This window comes from Ursus americanus, chromosome 19 (assembly GCF_024610735.1).
Source record: "Ursus americanus isolate L20-20 chromosome 19, mUrsAme1.1.p, whole genome shotgun sequence".
In the NCBI taxonomy this organism is placed as follows: domain Eukaryota; kingdom Metazoa; phylum Chordata; class Mammalia; order Carnivora; family Ursidae; genus Ursus; species Ursus americanus.
The window spans coordinates 51,522,618-51,544,728 of NC_142145.1; the positions used below are offsets into that span (position 1 = coordinate 51,522,618).

General features: G+C 39.3%; 1 protein-coding gene across 1 annotated transcript in view; it reads right to left on the reverse strand.

The window, feature by feature from the left end:
* Positions 1-22,111, reverse strand: part of DLGAP1 (DLG associated protein 1) — a 793,827-nt gene that overhangs the window by 475,334 nt on the left and 296,382 nt on the right. The window lies entirely within an intron of this gene.

Sequence of the window (22,111 nt, forward strand, 5' to 3'; positions counted from 1 at the left end):
ATCCCGGGGAGCATTTAACTTAAGTTCTCCCTTTGCGAATGAACAAGGAGTCTGAACATGACACACACAGAGAAAAAATTGCTATAGTGGCCTCTCCCTCGAATTTTACAGTTCATTTCACTTGACCAGAATATTTTTCATTTCCGCATCAGTATTTCTTTCTCAAGAACCCTCAGAAACTACAGGGATGCCATCTCTTAGATTCTTTACCACCCCCTCCCCCAATGTGATTATTTGCATCACTGCGCGTCTTTGTTCTAAATACTTTTTTTTCAAGAGGAATTTAAGATTGTCACATGGACACAAAGAGTGTGTTTATCTTGTTTACTCTCTCAATACAGATTACACATTTAAAGCCTCAGCTGGGTACCATTCAATCCATTATGACTTAAAATTTTTTTCAGGAGTGAAGTGGAAGAACAGAGGGAGTTGGAAATTTCTTATGCTGAAGAATGAGACAGGAAAAAAAAATCAGAATGAAACTCAGCACCAAAATAAATAAAGCTCAATATAAGCAGTCAATAAAACAAAAATGGCATTATTTTCTCATCAGTATATTCTACCCTACAGACTTCAGTAACATTTTCTCCATTACTATGGGCAGATTATATGAAACTGATTTTGCATGATAAATTCCTTTGAGAATTCTGTAAACTATAATCACGATTTCTGTCAGTTCATTACTAACAGATTCCATATAGTACAGGGCCACACACTCTCCTTGTTTACTAAATCGGGCAAACTGATCCTTGGTTGGCATTAAAATACTAGAAGGCAAAATTGTACTTGAGGAGAGAAGAATAGCTGAGAAAAAGGGCAACAAGTTATCAGTTGTAAAATATTGTAGCCACCTTCTTAGAGGGATCTGAAACAATAATGTTTTAGGGTCAATCTGAAAAGTAAATTGCTCCGCTTGTGGCTACAGACATTTTATAATGTGTATTCTTTTTTTTTTTTTTTTAAGATTTTATTTATTTATTTGAGAGAGAGAGAGCAAGAGCTCATGAGCAGTGGGGGAGAGGAAGAAGCAGGTTCCCCGCTGAGCAGAGAGCCCAACATGGGGCTCGATCCCAGGACCCTGGGATCATGACCTGAGCCAAAGGCAGATGCTTAACCAACTGAGCCACCCAGGTGCCCCTATAATGTATATTCTTAATACGGATCTATGGATACAGAGTCTATGTAAGAATAATGGCCAGCAGGTGGAAAAAACGAGGTGAGGGTTGTCCCCATTATTTCAGTTAATATCCAGAACCAGTGAGTTTAATTTTCATTTGTATGTATTATATGGTGACTTCCTTTTAAAACTTCTTAGTCTTGGTGAAAGCCACACCAGCCGCTACATATACCAAATCTGAACATGACTTTTGGAAAGGTAGAAGCTCATCACTAATCCAACTTTTTCTTTTATTCTGCTTTGAGCCATTCCTTCTCCCTCTTGAAGGCTATTTAGCAAGGATAAAGTTGAACAGATCTCTGAAACTTTGGACAGAGTTTTTCAGATACAGAGAACATAAGACTGAATTTACCCTTTCATTGGAGAGGGAAAGACATGGCTATCACATCCCTAAGTTTCTTTTGATAGTCTTTCGATGTTAAATTTGCTCATTCTGATAACTCTAGATGTGTAATTAAGTAATGCAAGCATTATTCCTCATAGACCCACAGAAGGATTTCTGAATTCTAGATTCCACAGTTATAAAGAAGCAAATCAGGGCAAGAGACTCGATAACAAATTTCAATCAACATAATAATGATTTGAACATGCATTAATTTCAACCTATGATTTCAGTTAATTTTGGTTGTTGCCTTAGGCATTGATGGACACATCTCATATATGGTGCAGAAGGATGGAGAATCTATAGCACGTTTCCTGAAGTAATTATCAAGGACTAGCTGCTTTGTCTCTGTCCTCTAATATTACCTGCTTTCTATTTGGCTGTACTCACTGTCAGTTGTCTTTGAGTTCCTGAAGACCTGCTGGCTTACTATACTCCCTTTGGAAGGTAGTTTGGTTATGGTTCAATGCCAGGTTGTCCTGCTTGAGCTCCAAATATATATCTGTTTATCACTTGGACTTTTGGACTCTCAATACTTTTGATTTTTTTTTTAAGTGCTGGTTTTGGGTCATTCTTCTCAGCCAGTGTTGGTAACTTTTAGTAACTGACTTTGATATGCACTCACACAAACACACACCCTTGAAGGCATATGTATGGGCCTTCAGCCATGTATGTGGCTTATGAATAATTCATTTCATATTTCACAGTCAATAGCAGAAGCGTATAAGAGCATAACAGGAGAGGAAGAATGAAGAAAGCTTGTAGATAGTTCTGTTTTGATTTTTATCTTCCTCCATTTCAAATCTTCTATTTTATAAAGTAGGCTTGTTTAATCTTTTTATCTTCTCATTCTCTTTAGTAAGTGTTGAAATTGACCCCAAAAATGAGTGTGACGAGAGAGAAAAGGAATAGTTAAGGGTCCAGCTGATCCACAAAAGTAACTAATATTGACTGAATCAAGACACACATAGAAAATATTTTCAGACTATTTTATGGCTTATTTTTCCTCTTGATAATTCAGTTTTCTTCCGCCTTTTGCCTTCCCACCATTGAGGCTCATTATTAGGTACTCTACGCATGCGGGAGTCTTGTAACTACTTGGAGTATAGCTCTTCAAACGTAAAGTGGTAATGGTAATACTAATTACTTATTTGTTGAAATAGTTAAATAATATACAAAAGAAGCAATGACAAAAAAATAGGAACCAATATTTTAACCCCTATGCTATTTTTCACGCATTTGATATTTCAATCCTTAGAGTTAAGGAAACCGTACGCGAAAGCTTTTTGTACAGTGTAGCAAACATTAGTTGTAATTATTATTGAAGATAGACTTCTTTTAAGTTAGCAGCATAAATTCACATGTTGAGAACATAATAAAAATTTGGAAAATGTCTTCCTTCATCTTAGCTCCTTTCCACCCATCTAGACAAGAGCTTTGCCTTTAAGAACTCTTAGTTGGGGCAAACGAGTACCTATACCTGTTTTCTAAAGACATTTTAGAATAATATGCCTTTCAGAACAACTACAGCATAGTGGATAACACCTCAGATTCTCTGGGCTCAAACTGCAAGGCTCCTGCTAGCCAGCTGTGTGGCCCTGAAGAAGTGCCTTAACCTCTGTGTGCCTCAGTTTCTTCATTTATCCATTGTTGGCAGGAGTATTCTCATATGTGATCATGAGGATTAAGTAAGGTAGAATCTATGAAGAGCCTAGGTCAGCATGCCAGTAAACACTCACCAGATGCTGGCTACTATAATTATCGTCCTTACAAAGTGAAGTTGGATTTTATATGTAGTCAACTAATCTTCACCAAAGGTGCCAAGAATACACAAAGGGGAAAGGATAATTTCTTCAACAAATGGTGTTGGGAAAAGTGGATATCCATATAAACAGAATAAAATCGGACTCTTTTCTTACACCATACACAAAAGTCAACTCAAAATGGATGAAAGACTTAAACACGAGACCCGAAACTATAAAACTCCTAGATGAAAAGGGGGGGGGGCGGGTGCACAGAAGCTTCATGCCTTAGCAATGTCTTCATTGATAGGACACCAAAAGCACAAGAAACAAAAGCAAAAACAAGGGGTACTGCATCAAACTGAGAAGCTTCTGCACAGGAAAAGAAACAACCATCACAGCGAAAAGGCATCCTACAGAATGGTAGGAAATAGTTGCATATATGTGGTTAATCTCCAAGATGTGTAAGGGACTCATATGACTCAGTACCAACATCAACAACAACAAACACCTGATAACCCAATTAAAAAATGGACTAAAGAATTGAATAGACATTTCTCCAAAGATGACACACAAACGGCCATGTATGTGTGTGTGTGTGTGTGTGTGTATGTATAAAGGTTGTCATCACTAGTCATCAGGGAACTGAAAATCAGAACTATAATGAAATGTCACCTCATACCTGTCAGGATGGAAAATAGAAAAAGACAAGTAATGGTGAGGATGTGGAGAAAAGGGAGCCCTTGTGCACTGTTGGTTGAAATGTAAATGCGTGCAGTCACTCTGTAAAACAGTATGGAAGCTCCTCAAAAAATTAAAAAGGGAACTGCCATCTGATCCAGCAATCCCACTCCTGTGTAAATATCCCAAAGAATGGACATCAGGATCTTGAAGAGATATTAGCACTCCACGTCCACTGTAGCACTATTTACAAGAGACAACATGTGAAAATAACCTAAATGCCCAATGAGAGATGAGTCAATAAAGAAAACATGGTATATACACACAATGAAATATTGTTCAGCCTTAGAAGAGTAGGGAATTCTGTAATATATGACAACACGGATGAACCTCGAGGCTACTATACTAAATGAAATAAACCAGACACAGAAAGAAAAGTACTGCGCTGTATGATTCTACTTACACGAGGTACCTAAGTAGTCAAATTCACAAAGTCAGAGGGCTGGAATGGTGGTTACCAGGGGCTGGGGAAGGAGAAACGAGGAGTTCCTAATTAAGAGGCATATAGTTTCAGTTAAGATGAATAAGCTTTAGACACCTGCTGTGTAATAGGTACCAACCATCCACAATAATGTACTGGACATTTACAACTTGTTAAGAGGATAGATTTCATGTTAAGGGTTCTATCACAATGAAATTTAAAAAAGATGAAGTTGGATTTTGTTGTTGAAAAAATACTTACAATGCATAAGATATAAATGGAGTTTTATTCAGCTCAGTGGCTAGCTTTTTCTCTATACAGTTCTCAAAACTTTTTATCCATAATAAGATCTAGGAATCAATTTAAGAGCAGAGAGATTTTTATCTATACTCAAGTAAAGAAAGAGGAAAAAGAAATCCCCCATTTTCACAGTGGGGCAAAAATGTACCAAATAAGACTCTAAGTATACCTTCTTTTCTCTTTTGTCCCTCTCACACATATCCTGACATGTCATAAAAAATCTGTGTGACTTGACTGATTTCAGCCAAGATATCACAGACTGGAAATAAACGGTGCTCACCAGCAGATGTTTGAGAGATGACGTTCAAGAAAATGTCTATTATTTGAGAAGCTAACACAGGAATGTGGCAGTGGGCTACAGCACAGAAGCGGAATCTCAGATGTGCTTTGGGTTTCAACCCTGGATTCTTTTTTGGCAAGTTTCATCAAGATAAAGAGCTGCTCGGTTTCCTGTAGCAAGGGGCAGCTTTTTTTATTGCGGCTAGAAGTACCCACACTTGTTTGCCAGTGAGCGACCTGCCACAGGTCTGCTCCCATGGGGACAGACGTTTAACAGTGAGATAGCTATCATCCTCAGAGCTCCACAACTTCACTTAATCGAACCGCATATTTCCACAGTACAGAAGCCCAGAGAGACGCTTTTTAAAAAAAATTTTATTTTTTAAAAGATTTTATTTATTTGAAAGAGAGCGAAAGCAAGAGAGATCACAGAGGGAGAGGGAGAAGCAGACTCACCGCTGAGCAGAGAGCCTGATGCGGGGCTCGATTCCAGGACCCTGAGATCATGACCTGAGCTGAAGGCAGACACAGCTAACTGAGCCACCCAGGCACCCCCAGAGAGGAGCTTTCAAGGAATGGCTAGGCTGGTATCCAAGATCTATAAAGGACTTCTCAAACTCAGTACCCAGAAAACAATAATGAAGTCAAAAAAAAAATGGGCAGAAGACATGAACAGACACTTCTCCAAAGAAGACATATGAATGGCTAACAGACACATGGAAAAATGTTCAACATCATTAGCCATCAGGGAAATTCAAATTAAAACCACATTGAGATACCACCTTACATCAGTTAGAATGGCAAAAATTAACAAGGCAGAAAACAACAAGTATTGGAGAGGATGTGGAGAAAAGGGAACCCTCTTACACTGTTGGTGGGAATGCAAGTTGGTACAGCCACTTTGGAAAACAGAGTGGAGGTCCCTCAAAAAGTTAAAAATAGAGCTACCCTATGACCCAGCATTAGTACTACTGGGTATTTAACCCAAAGATACAGATGTAGTGAAAAGAAGGGCTACACGCACCCCAATGTTCATAGCAGCAATGTCCACAATAGCCAAACTGTGGAAGGAGCCGAGATGTCCTTCAACAGATGAATGGATAAAGAAGATGTGGTCCATATATACAATGGAATATTACTCAGCCATCAGAAAGGATGAATACCCACCATTTGCATTGACATGGATGGAACTGGAGGGGATCATGCTAAGTGAAATAAGTCAAGCAGAGAATGATAATTATTATATGGTTTCACTCATTTGTGGAACATAAGGAATAGCATGGAGGACATTAGGAGAAGGAAGGGAAAACTGAAGGGGGGAAATCAGAGGGGGAGATGAACCATGAGAGACTATGAGCTACGGGAAACAAACAGGGTTTCAGAGGTGAGGGGGTTGGGGGATGGGTTAGCCCGATGATGGGTATTAAGGAGGGCATGTATTGCATGGAGCACTGGGTGTTATATGCTAACAAAGAGTCATGGAACACTACAGCAAAACCTAATGATGTACTGTATGGTGACTAACATAACATAATAAAAATAAATAAATAAAAAAAATAAAGGAATGGCTGAACAGACACGCAGTCTGCATTTCTGCCGCTCTGGGTGCATACTCACAAGCTCTGGAGGCAATAACAGTAGAATAGAGCAAATGGAGTACCCAAAGCTTTCTCCAATTTTATGGAAATGCAGCTTTGCAATCAAATTGGGGGAAGATGTCAGTGTAAAATATATTTGATTTCCCTGTAGTTGGTTGATTCAAGGACTTATTTTAAGGAGGTAAATGGAAATATCCAATCCACATTCAGCATCGTCATAACATTACACGATATTTACTAATCCTCTTTCATCTAAAGGATGAAGGATAATTCTTCTACGGAAGGTTTATCACATCAGTCCTTAGAACTTTGTACAGATATTAAGAACACAGGTGGGAAACAGGCCTCCTGAGACCACAGATACAGAGGTCAAATTATTACAAGATTAACAAACATGCTTGATGTCAAAATGTGGCATCCTTGTGGAATCCCCAGCCAATGTATTTTATCTAATGGTTCATGTTTTGTTTGAGCAACATTCTCTTATAATTATCCTATTTCTAACTTGAAAATGTCTTCTGTACTTTTACATTAACTGGCCCTCCCAAACATTATCATATTAGCAGAGCTATTGTGACAAAACAACGAAAGAATAAGGATGGGGCTGTACTGACCTTTCAATCTTGCAACGTTCCTTTCTTTAATATCCCAACCTTCCGCCTGGATCATTAGCAGGGGAGAATTCTTGCTAATTCCATTGTCTTGTGGTTCTATTCATGGGGAAGAATTTTTGTCCTCTTAGGGCCCTCCTACAAAGGATGATGACTAGTCACTCTTCATCTCCATTCGGAATTTAAACAATAGTTTCTCAAGATATTAAAGGGCATTTAAGTACAAAGAGGTTGACAAGAAAGGGTTTGAAATCTTATTTTGTGAATAAGCTCTTTTAAATAAAAGGATTGGGAATACAGGTTGAGCTAACTGAGGCCTTGAGTAGGTATGTCAAGTAGCCAAACAATCAAGTGAGCGGATTTTTATGGAAAATAATATATTTCATTCCATTGTGTTGTCTAAATGTCTTCATAAGACCTATATTTCTAACAATCATGTATCTCTTCAAAGCAAGATTGATAGAATAGCTGTTCCTATAATTGATGTGCATTTTTTGTGGGTTTTTTTGGTGTCTTTTTTTGTATTTGTTTTTTAAACAGATTTGCCACTCTTCCCATAGTATTAGAGTAGACAGTTTTGGATTAGTGAGTTTCATAATGTACTATTATAATCACTGATGTCACTTAGAAAGTTTGCAGAAATCAAATGTCTTAAAAGTCCTAGTTAAGGTGAATAATAGTCTCTTCTTCACGCCCATAAAATGTAACCTAGTTCACATTTGTGGCTCAAGAAAACACTTCAAATCTTCTAAATCCCTTGTTAATGTTGTATTGCGTGATATTTCCTGAAACATCACGACGTTTATATCTGCAAGACTGGAATTCACAGGCAGTTTGTTACCAAGATGAAGACGGCCTTCAGCGAGTTGTATTACAAGGGTTCTGCGGTAGGCACAATTCTAACGATGGCCCCCAGGTTCCTAGGTTATTCAGTCAAACATTAACGTAGAAGCCGCCATGGGGGAATCTGGTAGTTGTAATTGAAGTCCCAAGAGGGTGCTATGGGCATTATCAGCTAAACTTCATCTAATCACAAGGGCCTTTTAAAAGGCAGAAGGCGGCGGCAGAAGGAAAAGCCAGGGAGACTAGAAGCACGAGAAAGATCTTACATGCCAATGTTAGCTTGGAGATGGAAGTGGTCACGAGCCAAGGAATGTGGATGTCATCTAGAAGCCGAGAACAGCCCCAGGTGACAGCTAGCAAGGAAGCAGAAAACGCAGTCCTATAACTGTATGGAACTGTATGGAACCAAATTATGCCAATGACGTGAATGAGCCTGGAATCAGATTCTTGTTCCAGGTCATCCCCATCCAAGCCAAGGCTAGGTGACACCTTGGTATTATCTTTGATATTAGCCCTGTGGTACCCCATGCAGAGAACCCAGCCAAATCTACCTGGACTTCTATGGACCTCTGAGATAACTGGTGTTATTTTAAGCCACTAAGTTTGTGGTCATTTGTTATGCCATGATAAAAAACTAATACAGGTACTGATACCCCTATGCTTATTAGTTAATTTATTAAAAAATATGGTTCAAAGCAACAATGTAAAAACTTCTTATAATTTTTTATATTGAAAAAATTTTAGAAGATTTTATTTATTTATTTATCTTATTTGAGAGAGAGAAAGAGCAAGTGGGGGGGCAGGGTAGGGAGGGGGTGAAAGTATCCCAAGCAGACTCACACTGACTGAAGTCCCACAACCTCGATCCCACGATCCTGAGCACGTAACCTGAGCTGAAGCCAAGAGTCAGACGCTTAACCCACTGAGCCACCCAGGTACCCCAGCACTTCTTTTAATTTTTAATACTCTTTGGACTATTGGCTAAAAGAAATATCATAAAATATTCAAAGCTTATAGATGATTAATAGTTCATGACAGAACAGAGAATAATTTTTACTTCTAAAAGATTTATTCAAAACATTTGAAATCAACTACGAAACACACACACACACACACACACACACACACACACATATATATATATATATATATATATATCCACCAAAAATCTAGACTTTAACTTTTCTCCTGATCTTTTGTCTTTGGAAGCAGAAGGAAGAGGTAGACCCCCTCATACAATTCTCATCATTGTAGTAATATTTGCATGTACTTAATTTCTATTGGAAATATTTACTATAAATATACTTTCTACACCAGTATGGGCAATACGTCAAATTCAATTAAAGAAAAGCATCTGCATAGTCACTCTGGCTGGACCTTATGCAAATATAGAAAATGACAAACCTGGAATTAATCACCAAATGTCTGACATTAAAACAGAAGTTTGTCAAGGCAGAAATGTATGAGTCATAACAGTATCTAATTCCATGGTTCTTGGGCAGATCCCTTTCTGTGTTCTGATGAAACTGGCATTTATTGATGTTAAAATCCTCCAACAGATCATATCTTATATTTAGCTCAGTCATGTAAAATCCCCAGGTGGAGAATATTCTCTATGGGGAGGATTTCAAAAGTCTGATCAGTTTAGATGTAACCTACATCTTATTTTGTGCCTTTCATTTCTGAAGACTGTCTTGGAAAAGCAGACACATTTTCTATTTTATAATTCAACATCCCTAGCTTTATGTAATAAGTTAAAGCAGCCAATTACACTAAGCTTTTATGGACCACTACTCTGATTTTTAATATCCAAAGAAGCAATTTGTTTTTTCCCTTTGTGTGTATCTTTCAAGGATACATTGGAGCTACGGGGCTAGCAAATCTCAGGAGAAACTTACTGAGGGGGAAAAAAAGAGCTGAATTGGAAACTTGGTGGTGAGATTTTAATTTATTATTTTCTTAAGTGTTAGTAAATGAAAAAAAAAACAAAAACGAAGTGGGGATTAATTGAGATGACATTTAAACACTGTCTTACCAGTGAGTATTGAAGACTAAAAAACGTCACAACTATATACTTTACAAGTATCTAAAATTAGCACGAAACATAAACCAAGTAATAGAGAATATCTCTTCTGTACTGTATATTAAATGCAGAAACTTCAAAGATAATTAGCAAGACATTTAGCAGGCACTGTCAGTGAATACAAATAAGTAAATGAGAAATGAGAAAAAGAATGCAAAGTTCATCTCTGGCAAACCAGAAATTTTTCAAACAATTAAAAATCAAAGGACAACAAATTTCTTACAAGAGAAAAGGGCAAAGTACAAAGGACTAGTGATATTTCTTACACAGAGTCTACTAAAGCCTGATGCTTCTTTCCTACGGTGGCCAATCATTTCACCTAATGCCTGTTTTTTGGGGGATATTCATGGTCGAGACACCCAAGAGTGACATCTAAATGCTGTTTAGGCCTCCCCAAAGGGTATAACTTCCAACAGTAAAAAGCCATGGAAGACGTATCTACACACCCCTATTTTGGACACTGCAATCAATGGGCACACAATAAGGCAAGCGGACATTTCCCGATTGTCCAATGTTGAGAATCAGCAGTTGCACTTGTCAAAAATGCCAATTCCAAGTCTCAACCTCATGTAAAATGAAGAGTGTCTCTAGGAAAGAATTGCAGTGATTGGAGTGATCTCTAGGAAAGGGTCTTGTTGCCTCTTATCACGGGGGCAGTTCTGGGGAAACTCTGCATGTTGCTGCCTCCTCTTCCCCACAAAGAAAACAAACAGCAGTAAACACCATTATAAATGAGATAACTGTATCCACAAGAGATGAGCAACTAGGGGAAGTTTTATAATAACACAAACTGATTTCCCAAGTCAACGCTGTATTTTTATCCCTTCTAATGGATGGATCTACTCTACTGGATACCAATACTCCAGAATGGCATGGTCATCTCTTATTGACTTAACAGCCCTACTCACTCAGGTACCTGCCTCATCCCTCTTTACTACAAGGGCTTAGCCACTTAGTCACTCTGCATAAAACCCCCTTATAATCATCTCCCTTCCCCATTGGAAAAAACCATTAATATCATATGCATCTAAAATAAAAAAGGAACAAACTCCTTTCAATAATTCTTGATAACTGAATTCCAATTTCTAGAGTTATCCACATCTTGACTTTTTAGGAAATAGAGATCAGATTGTAGCAAATACTGCATAATTAAGAACCATATTTTTGGCATCGTAATCTTTTTTTTTTAAGAGTTTATTTATTTATTTGACAGAGAGAGAGTGAGAGAGCATAAGCAGGGGAACAGCGGAGGGAGAGGGGAGAAGCAGGCTCCCTGCTGAGCATGGAGCCCAATGTGGGGCTTGATCCCAGGCCCCTGAGATCATGACCTGAGCTGAAGGCAGATGCTTAACCCACTGAGCCACCCAGGTGCCCAGTTTCATAATCTTATAACTACATCACCTCCCTACCACTTAATCAATGAATATGTTAACTAGAATGTTTTGTTGTTGATCATGCCATCTGTAATATTTTAGGATTTTAGCATTCTCAGTTTAAAAAGGTTAATCCTTTAATATTCTTTCAGAATCCTTGAAACTTTAAAAATACATATATGTAAACCAGACACTACTTAAATAATTACTAAGAGTGGTGGTGACCTCACAGGAACCACACTCATAGCACCAAAACTGTAAGATTCCATCAAAAAGTCCATGGAACTTCCGTTTACCTACAGTCTGTATGTCTCCTTCTAGCATTTGCCTACTGACTGTACAAAGGTGCTGACAGAACAGAACTGACTTATAAGCTGATTATTTTCAATTCTGATGAATAATATCATACATGGAATTTTGCAAAATTTACTCCTCGTGGTTGCTTGTGCAATTGTTGACATACTGGTAGAGAATTTAAAGATTGCATATGAGCTACTGCCCAAATCTCAATAATAATATTTACCTAATTATAGAACAGAAGTGAGCAAGATCAATTGGGGTGAGTATGTTGATAAGTGATTCATCAGACCTACTGTTCTTAGCCTAGGAAAACTGGGTGTCTTTCCACATCATCTGGCATCCAATAAATGTTGGTTGAATAATTCTTGGAACATTTAAAAATGAAAATTTCAAATATGCCAGGGGGTTCAGAGCCTCATGAAAAATGCAGGTCAATGAATAATTATAAATGGTTAAAAAATAGGTCTGTATACCATGCTGGGATTCAAGTAAAGGAAATGCTTAATTATGCACTACTGGGTATTTACCCCAAAGATACAGACGTAGTGAAGAGAAAGGCCATATGCACCCCAATGTTCATTGCAGCATTGTCCACAATAGCTAAACCGTGGAAGGAGCTGAGATGCCCTTCAACAGATGACTGGATTAAGAAGTTGTGGTCCATATATACAATGGAATATTACTCAGCTATCAGAAAGAACGATTTCTCAACATTTGCTGCAACATGGATGGCACTGGAGGAGATAATGCTAAGTGAAATAAGTCAAGCAGAGAAAGACAATTATCATATGGTTTTTCTCATCTATGGAACATAAGAACTAGCTAGATCGGTGAGAGAAGAAAGGGATAAAGAAAGGGGGGTAATCAGAAGGGGGAATGAAGCATGAGAGACTATGGACTCTGAGAAACAAACTGAGGGCCTCAGAGGGGAGGGGGGTGGGGGAATGGGATAGACCGGTGATGGGTAGTAAGGAGGGCACGTATTGCATGGTGCACTGGGTGTTATACGCAACTAATGAATCATCGAGCTTTACATCAGAAACCAGGGATGTACTGTATGGGGACTAACATAATAAAAAAATATTATTATAGAAAAAAAAAGAAGCAATTTCAAATATAGATGTGGATTCTGGAAAAAAAAAAAAAAAGGAATAAGAAAGGAGTAAGGAGGTGCGCCTGCGTGGCCCAGTCCGTTGAGCATCTGCCTTCGGCCTGGGTCATGATCTCAGGGTCTTGGGATCGAGCCTCATGTTGGGCTCCCTGCTCAGCGGGAAGTCTGCTTCTCCCTCTGCCCCTCCTACCCACTCGTGCTCTCTCTCTCTTGCTCACTCTCAAGTAAATAAAAAAAAAAATCTTAAAAAAAAAGAAAAGGAAATGCTTAATTATGTGTATCAGGGCATTGTCTCTTTGTATCCCTAGTTAGCACTTAGCACAGTGTCTGAAGTGTTCTCAATAAACGTTTCTTGGAAGACAAACAATATAAAAATGACTGATTAAATGATTTTAGATCGGTAATAATCAAAAGAGTGCATCAGGACTGTGCAGCCTTATAGGATATGGGGATGATACAAAATTGCTTCTTGAAGAGGGTGAGTTTGAAGTACCCGTGGAACACACAGATGAAGATACTTGGATTCATGGGTCTGGAGTTCAAATCTGGAGACAACAATGCCTTCACCTTCGGTCTCTAAGCTGAACAGGTCCAGAATGCCAGAATTCAGAGGTGTGACAAATCTTGAATAGAAGATTGATAAGACCAGAGTGAGATTCTAATGACCCTTACTCTTCGCTCCAGGTACCTGATCCTGGAACAAGGGATGCTTTGCTATAAAGCATGTTTTCCAGCCTATTCTAGTAACTTATTCCGATGTTTGATTTCCAGAAGAAAATTAAAGTCAAATATTCCTTAACTTCCTCTGAAACAAAGCAAAATGAATATTTTCTTTGTTAATGTAACCATTTCTAAATTCTTCTCCAAGAGCTCCCTGTCTTCGTAAGAAACACTCATGCAGTCTTACAGAGAAATAAAATAGCTTACTTTATCATAATATGCATAATTAGTATATTAATCTGCATATCGATAATAGTAGAATAAGAAATTTCAGATTACCCATTTTTTTTTTAAAGATTTTATTTATTTATTTGACAGAGATAGAGACAGCAAGCGAGAGAGGGAACACAAGCAGGGGGAGTGGGAGAGGAAGAAGCAGGCTCATAGCGGAGGAGCCCGATGTGGGGCTCGATCCCACAACGCCAGGATCACACCCTGAGCCGAAGGCAGACGCTTAACCGCTGTGCCACCCAGGCGCCCCTCAGATTATCCATTTTTATTTAGAAAGATATTTTATAAATACTGCCGAAGTGAATATAACGAGACTACTTAGTTATATCCCCAAATCGTGTTTGCTTACATCATGATCAAGCTTTATGAAAAGCAACCCAATAGCAATACAAGTATACAAGAAACAGACTAGATCCTATTTATGAGATGAAGACTAGCTACCAAACATACTTTTTGCTGTTGTTGTTTAAAGATTTTATTTATTTGCGAGAAAGAGAGAGCGAGCGTAAGTGGGTGGCAGAGAGGGAGAGGGAGAAGAAGACTCCCCGTTGAGCAGGGAGCCCGACATGGGGCTCCATCCCAGGACCCTGGGATCATGACCTGAGCTGAAGGCAGATCCTTAACCAACTGAGCCACCCAGGTGCCCTCCAAACACTCTTTCAAAGGTTATCTATCTCTGTTAAGATTAGTTGACAAACAGAAACCAAGTGCAATGTGACTTCGGTGTCAGTAGCTAGAGGGGGATGTCAAAGTTACTTTTAGTCCTTTTGTATCGTGTCTGAAGACACACATTACCTGGAAAAAAAATGGTGGTCAATCACCTTCATCGAAATCAAGAGCTGAGCTGTTACAATTGCATGCATCTGCTGTTCACCTATGAAATAGCTTCTCCCATTGTATCACTGAGGTTTGACGAGGAACAAAAACCCCTACCTGAATGAGAAGGACACTGTTCATCCCAACTATCCCACATTCAGCTGGATAGATTACTAGAAAAACAGAATGAAAAATTGGTGAATTACTTCATACCGGAGATATATAAAAGCTCTTATTCAGCCATTTTCAAGAAATGTGTTAGTTTTTGAAGAAATGTGATTACTCACATTTAGGAGGAAGAATTGCAACATTAATCTAAGCCAACAGAGCCCATTCCTGACATTTTAAAGTAATGAAATTCAAATTTTGCCTTTTATACTTATCTCGTACCATATTGATTCTAAATTACTTGGGAGTTTTTCACAGCATGACAAAGCATGAAGCGTGCAGTTTGGCAAATCTTTTTTGGTCAGAAGTGGCATTGATCTTGAAGAGTCCTGTCAGTCAAGCAGTACACACTCACCCATATTGTATAATCATCTAAGATTTAAGGGGGGCTTTGATAATTTTATTATTTTCTTCCTTTGGCAGTGAAACAAATTCTAGAATGTGGGTAGACGGATAGGAACTGGAAACTGTGATAAATTTATGGTCTCTGCTAGGCCAATCCTGCACCAAACCAGGGGAGGGAGTGGGGACAATTCTGACTGTAAATGCCAACAATTACGGAAAGTCTAAATATTAGTTGCCAAGGCAAAAGCAGGTATAATAGGCTGCCTGGGAACTGCAAAAGGAGAACAGACATTTGTCAATGTCTCTCCATAACAACACTTTCTGAGTATACTCTATAATCTGAGAACTACTTGTATACAGAGTTCTTTAAAATGTTTCTTTGCAAGCCATTGGTCCACGTGTAAGCTTTAATCTCATATGGAAATTAAAAACTTCATACACGTGGGGATGGATGGTCATGTTACACAGATGATAGCCAGTTCCTGGGCTATATTTAGCTCAGTGTCGTTGGGCTCACTGACGCTGCCAGCATGCCAACCCAGTACTGTTCTAATTCCCAAGTCAGTCCTGGCTGGCTGGCTGGCTTCAGGTCTCCTCCGGCTGTTTGGCCAAGTTACTCCGGCTGGTTGTCCTATCTAGGGCATATGCTCCTGCAATGATTCCCCTGGTCCAGTCTTCCATCACTTCCCTCTTCTGAAAATTATTTGCTTGGCCCAAACCTGAGCTCCCTGATGGCTTTCATTCCTTAGTCTGGGATTTTGCTTCAGTTCCCTTATGAAAATCCTTTTCTGGTAAACTGATAAGCATTCCAACTCCCTTCTGTGAGCTGGCTATCTGCCTTAGTCCTATTTCTGAGTTTGACTTTGCTAACTTGCAATCTGTCAGAGGCCTTGCCTGGCTCTTGGTCAGTCTCCAGCTCCAGCATGTTACCCAAGGACAGACTTCCTGCATGTGGACTGCCAACCCTGTCCTCTTCTAGAATACCCTATTGTAACCATGGGTTTGGACTAAGTTTTGGCTTTTCTTCTGACTGTAGTCATAATTGTCCCTGGGATTATTCATCCATCCAACCACCCATCTTTGCAGTCACATATTCATTCTTACTTATTAAGGGCTTACTCTATGCTGGGCCAAATGCTTAGTGCTAGAGATACAGTGGTTCTAAGACAGACATTATCCCTGCTCCAGCAGTGGAGACAGATAGCTAAACATTTCTAGTAAAGTGTGATAAGTGGCTCTCTCCACATCTACCCGAGCAGGTGGGTCAAATGCCAAGTTCCCATACATTCTTTATGGCCCTGTGTCTCTGTAGGCATATAGCTAAACCCTGCTGAGGCCAAATAGGCTAATATTTTTGGTTCTCTTATTGAAAAATTCAGGGAGAAAATATCATTTCAAGTCAGAAAAGCAAGCACTAGTATTATATTCATATTTATATAATAAGCCTTCATATTTATAGGAGTTTTATCACATACAGAGTCTTTCATTTCCAGATCTTACTCCATCTTCAGAGGCTACCCGTGAGGTGCGGGCAGGGTAGGACATATTTTCACGTTCATGTATGGAAAAGAAACTAAGGTTCATAGACGTGAAACTAGCTTTAGCAAAGTTTAAAGCTGACACTAAAAACAAGCCTTTTTAATGCTAATATGAAACTCTACCCATTTTATTAATAATCCAATGGAGACTTGGACAGTTTCTAACATCCGAGTAATGCCAGGTCCAGGTTTTACTACCTACATTTTGAAACAAGTAAATGCCCAGAGGTTAGCCTTGGAGGTCACCTGTTCTGAAACAGTGACAAAAAATAACACACAGAACTCTAAAGTATTGATTTATCTTCCATTAAATGTTTATTACTTTAATCTATGAACCCAAGTAGGGAGGTAGAGAGATGAAATCATTTGTCTCTTATCTTTGAAAGATGTGAGATCATTACCGAACCCTCACAAAAACAGCAGGTAGCTCTTGAAACACGCTCCAAAGAACACTTGGAAACTTTGATTCATGGCTAAAGCTGTACTGTGGCATTTTCCTCTCGCCACCCTTTATGGCAAAGACTCATTCCTTTCTCGTCTGTTATCATATTTAATTCGAGTCATCAGAATGTGTTGTTATATGTGGTTTGGATCTTTTTTAAAATTCATATACCAATATGACTTTTATTTCTCCAAACAGCCTGTGTCCTTGAAACTGCAGTTAAGAGTTTCCTAAAAAGGGTTGGCCTCCTTCAGTCCACCAGAGTCGGTAAGCTTTTACAATGCCAAGCTACTAGGAAACATTCAAAGGCGTCCTACGCTACCACATCCTGGCTAATCTAGTTTTCTATTTACCTTATTTCTGGAATGATGAGAAAAGTCTGGTACTCAGCATTGTATATTTAAAAATATATTTAAAATATGGGATTTTTCATTTTTATGCAGATTCCGCACATGCAGATAAACCTTAAAAGTGATTTTATGGCATCACGATTACTTTGAAGCAAGACTACTACAAAAATTTAAAAAGCCATTTCATAACTCCTTAATTCTCTTAAGCAGAGAGCAACCCGAGATCCACTGGGGTGAGGTCAAAGGGAATTGTGACTGTCACCCTGTTCCTTCTTTGTCATTTACCCTCAGGTGATTCTGTCACTTGGTTTTATACAATGGAGCGCTTTCTGATGGTTCTCACTTGTCCTTTGATCCCCTGGGTATAGATATTCATTCTCTAAAGAGTTTCTGAGCGGTAGTATATAAACTTGTCACCATGGAAGTCCCACGGGGGATACTCTATTTGTAGGGAGAGAGAAAAAACCCCTAAAATCTCCCATGATATGGCTCTTTTAAAATTAATTATTTTCTCAAGGGATTTAATCAAAAGCCGTCACAGGATGGCAGAGTAAGCCGTTAGTTGATCTTTGAAATGCTATTTCTTCCAAGTTAAGAAGAATCTCTATTCTGCATGGATTTGATCAGTTCATGTAACAGCTGCATGTAAATAGCTACAGAAAATCAACAAGTATAAATCATAACTATGCAATAGTACACCCAAAGGGATGTATCATTCCTTTAGGAGGAGAAACAAACACTGGCTTAAGTATTAGCATGACTTTAACTGAAAATCCCCTGTAACTTTATTCTTTTTAACTGTTTTCTCCGCTATCACTCTAAAAGTGGAAGACCCAAAGACACCCAAGACGATAATACCGGATGATGACAATCTGAATCGGGATTGTTCATGTTTGGTAACGTTCAAAATTTAGGTCAATTTTCAGCCATAAGATCGAATCCTTCACAACATCCCTTCTATAGTAACATCTTCCTCAAACAAAATGATTCTTGTTTTCATATTGAGCCCTGGCTTTGGAAATGCATACTCCTCGAGTGGCTTAAAGAAAACTCTCTTTTTCTATTAAAGACTTAGCCACCAAAACGTTGAATTAAGTCGTGATCAGATTTTATGGTTTAAACACTATTTTAATAATTATTTATCATGAAGTATTATTTTATGTACTTTGGGAGCCAAAAGTTGATAAGCACGTTTTCTGTTCTTAAGGACTTTTTAGTGGGAAGAGGTTCGTGTCAGTGTATGTTGTGAAAGCAAATAATTCCAAAATAATTTTTAAAATCCCAGTGACTTGATACACCGCGAGCTTGTTTCTTGCTCACACAACACGAGCAGTGAGGTTGGCAGGGGGAGGCCTGTTTCCAGCGGTCACTGAGGGCGCAGGCTGATGAGGGCTTCATCTGGACACATGCTTCCAAGTTTACCAGAGCACAGTTGGAAGACACTGGGGACCACACACTGGCTCCTAAAGTTTCTTCTCAGCAGCGACATGGCGCTTCTGTTCATATTTAATGGCCAATACAAGTCCTATGGTCACATCTAGCTTGAAAGGGGACACATGTCATTCTTGCATGTGCTCAGGGAGAGAACTGACAACATTTGGTGAACAGCACTAATGCTACCATAGAATGACGAGACGTGTGTGGCACCAAGTGTCCCTAATGCCATCAGAGATGCCAGTTCAATGGGCTGTCATAGAATTTTGCGGGAAACATCAGCATGCCCTGGATTGCCAGCAGGTGCACCGTCATCAGTGAAGAGGTGAGATATGCAGGTGGACGCATCCCCCTCACTCCACTGTTGCCAGCTTCTCAATGTCAAGTCAGACTGACGGTTTTCACAGAAGAGGACAATACCTTTACAAAGGGCGTGGGAATCCCAAGAAGGTAGAAAAACAAAGGACTGATGGTCTTCACAGTAAAGATCGATACACAGCCCAGGATGTGCTAATTCAGGTCTGCTGTGAAGCAGACGCCAAAGATGAGAGTGAACATGTAAGAGGTTTATGGAAGAAGGAGCAGGAGAAGGTGAGGAGAGCATGCAGACTTTGAAGTGGGTTTGCTACCTGTGGAAGGAGAAAGGGAAGGAAGAAGTCTCAGACTGCCAAGCATTTCTTGGGAAGGCCGATGAGAGGGGTACAAGCCAAAGCCCCCCACAGGAGGGGACCCCCCAGTTCTTGGGATGGGTCTTTCTCTGTGCTCCTGATGAGCTTGCTGGCTGGGAGCAGCACACGACAAACACGGGCTTGGCACAATTGTGGTGGAAGATGCAAGGCGGGCAGCTGAGCGCTCAGACAGTTATGCCCCTGCAATAACAAATGTGAGTGGTATGTTTCTGTGGCCGCCACACTTGAGGTTCAGAACTCGTTGATTTCAATATGAGCCCTGCTCTTACTCGGATACTATGATTCCAAAGGAAACTAACAACGGGTATACTATAAGCAATCTTTAGAGGTTAAGGAATGTTCGTTCATCGTTGAGACCGAAGTACAGGGCTGCGGAATGAGGCCTTGTATCATCTGGAGAATTCCAGAGAGCCTGAGACCCCTAGGCCACCTAGGAATTGAGATATTCCCTAAAAAATTCGTGGGAGTTTGATATGGTTTCCGATATCCAAACCAACCTCGGCAAGGTTGTCCTCCCAAGAGTCTATAAAAACACTTTCATTTTCAATGGATTTTCCAGGCCATTCTAAGGCCAATATACCTTCTTATCTCCTTCACGGGCATATCCAGATGAGAACTAGACTAATTGTGGGCTAGATTTGGTAGCAGCTTGGAGAGGTTGGCTAGGAGCTTTCTTTTTTTTCTCCTTTGCATTTATTGTACCGTCTGATGAACTGTACATATGTCTTTGGAAAACTTCCTCCAGGTATACTTTAAAAAAAAAGCATTAAGATTTTTAAGTGATCTCTACACACAATGTGGGGCTTGAACTCATCTCCAAGACCCAGAGTTACATGCTTTACCCACTGAGCCAGCCAGGCGCCCCTATTTAATGCTTCTCTAAGTTCAGAAAAATAAGTCAACCAAAAAACCTCTAGAAAACAAAAATAGAAAATTAGGGACTCAGAGTCTGTACATTAGGAGCCTGAGATACGCACATACAGGTCTCTAGGTGATAGAAATGAGAGTAGAATTGCTGTCATGGGGGTAACCGATGGCTTGTACAGAAAACAGAGTAAAGTCTTTAAAGCAGTGTTCCATTTACTTTCCTACCAGTATTCAGATTGGAATTCGCTATAAGCTGTGAGGGGAAGGTTTTTGGCTTTGCTGTGCAGGAATGACTGCATGTCTCAAGTCCAAAGATTTGGAAGACTATTTGTCTATAAACCTGGGTAAGGCAATGTTGCACAGGAGCGAAGTCTCTTTTATTTATCTGAATAAATAAGGGGCAGAAGAGAGAGGATTTTTGTATTCCTTGTCAAACCCAAGCATTTCTCATGTAATCTCACCCACTTGGAGCACCTTTATGGACCTAACACTTACCCTCTCTTTTAAGGGTTAGCATTAGCACTTCACAGCCCTGCTGCCCTTGATCTGCTGTTTTCTATGCCACACATCTGGTATCTATGTTCTGCCTTGGCTTGCTCCCTGATTCCCACTTGGAGGAAAAGGATAGTATCTTGTATACATTTTACACTTTCCAATCAGTGTGCATACACACAGGCACACACACACATATGTATACACACGCCCTCGTCCTCACATAAACATATTCTTCTTCCCTGATTTTTTTCTCCTTTGCATTTATTACCATCTGACATACTGCATGTATCAACACCCTCTCTTTTTATGTAACTGTCTGCTGCTTCTTCAAAGTAACGTAGGCTTGACCAGGGTCAGATTAGTTGTCTATTACTGATCTCTAGGCTTCTTTTTTTTTTTTTTTAAAGATTTTATTTATTTATCCGACAGAGATAGAGACAGCCAGCGAGAGAGGGAACACAAGCAGGGGGAGTGGGAGAGGAAGAAGCAGGCCCACAGCGGAGGAGCCTGATGTGGGGCTCGATCCCACAACGCTGGGATCACGCCCTGAGCCGAAGGCAGACGCTTAACCGCTGTGCCACCCAGGCGCCCCTGATCTCTAGGCTTCTAACAGTGCCTCATTTAACAGCTGCTTAATAAATATTGAGTGAATTAGTGAATTATATACTTTGTGTTTTGGTATAAATTTTAAATCATACATATAAATTTTAAGTCCTATTAATGTGTTCCATGTTTACATTTATATGCATATCATATGTATAGCATAGTATATATAGTTATGTATTTTCGCAGATGTTTACATTTTGAAACCATAACTTTAATCTTCTGATTTCCAGATATTTAAAATATCCATAACATAGACAGATTTAGATGTTTGTGTTATTTGCAGATATCGATAACTATGAGAGCAACTATGTGTTTTTAACACATATGATAAAATATTCCTCACAGTATACACTATAGTATAAGAGTATTTTTACAGTTTTAGTGACTGTGGGATATCTAGTAACAGAAATGGAAAAAAATCCTTAGAATCAGAAGGCCTGAAGAGAGGG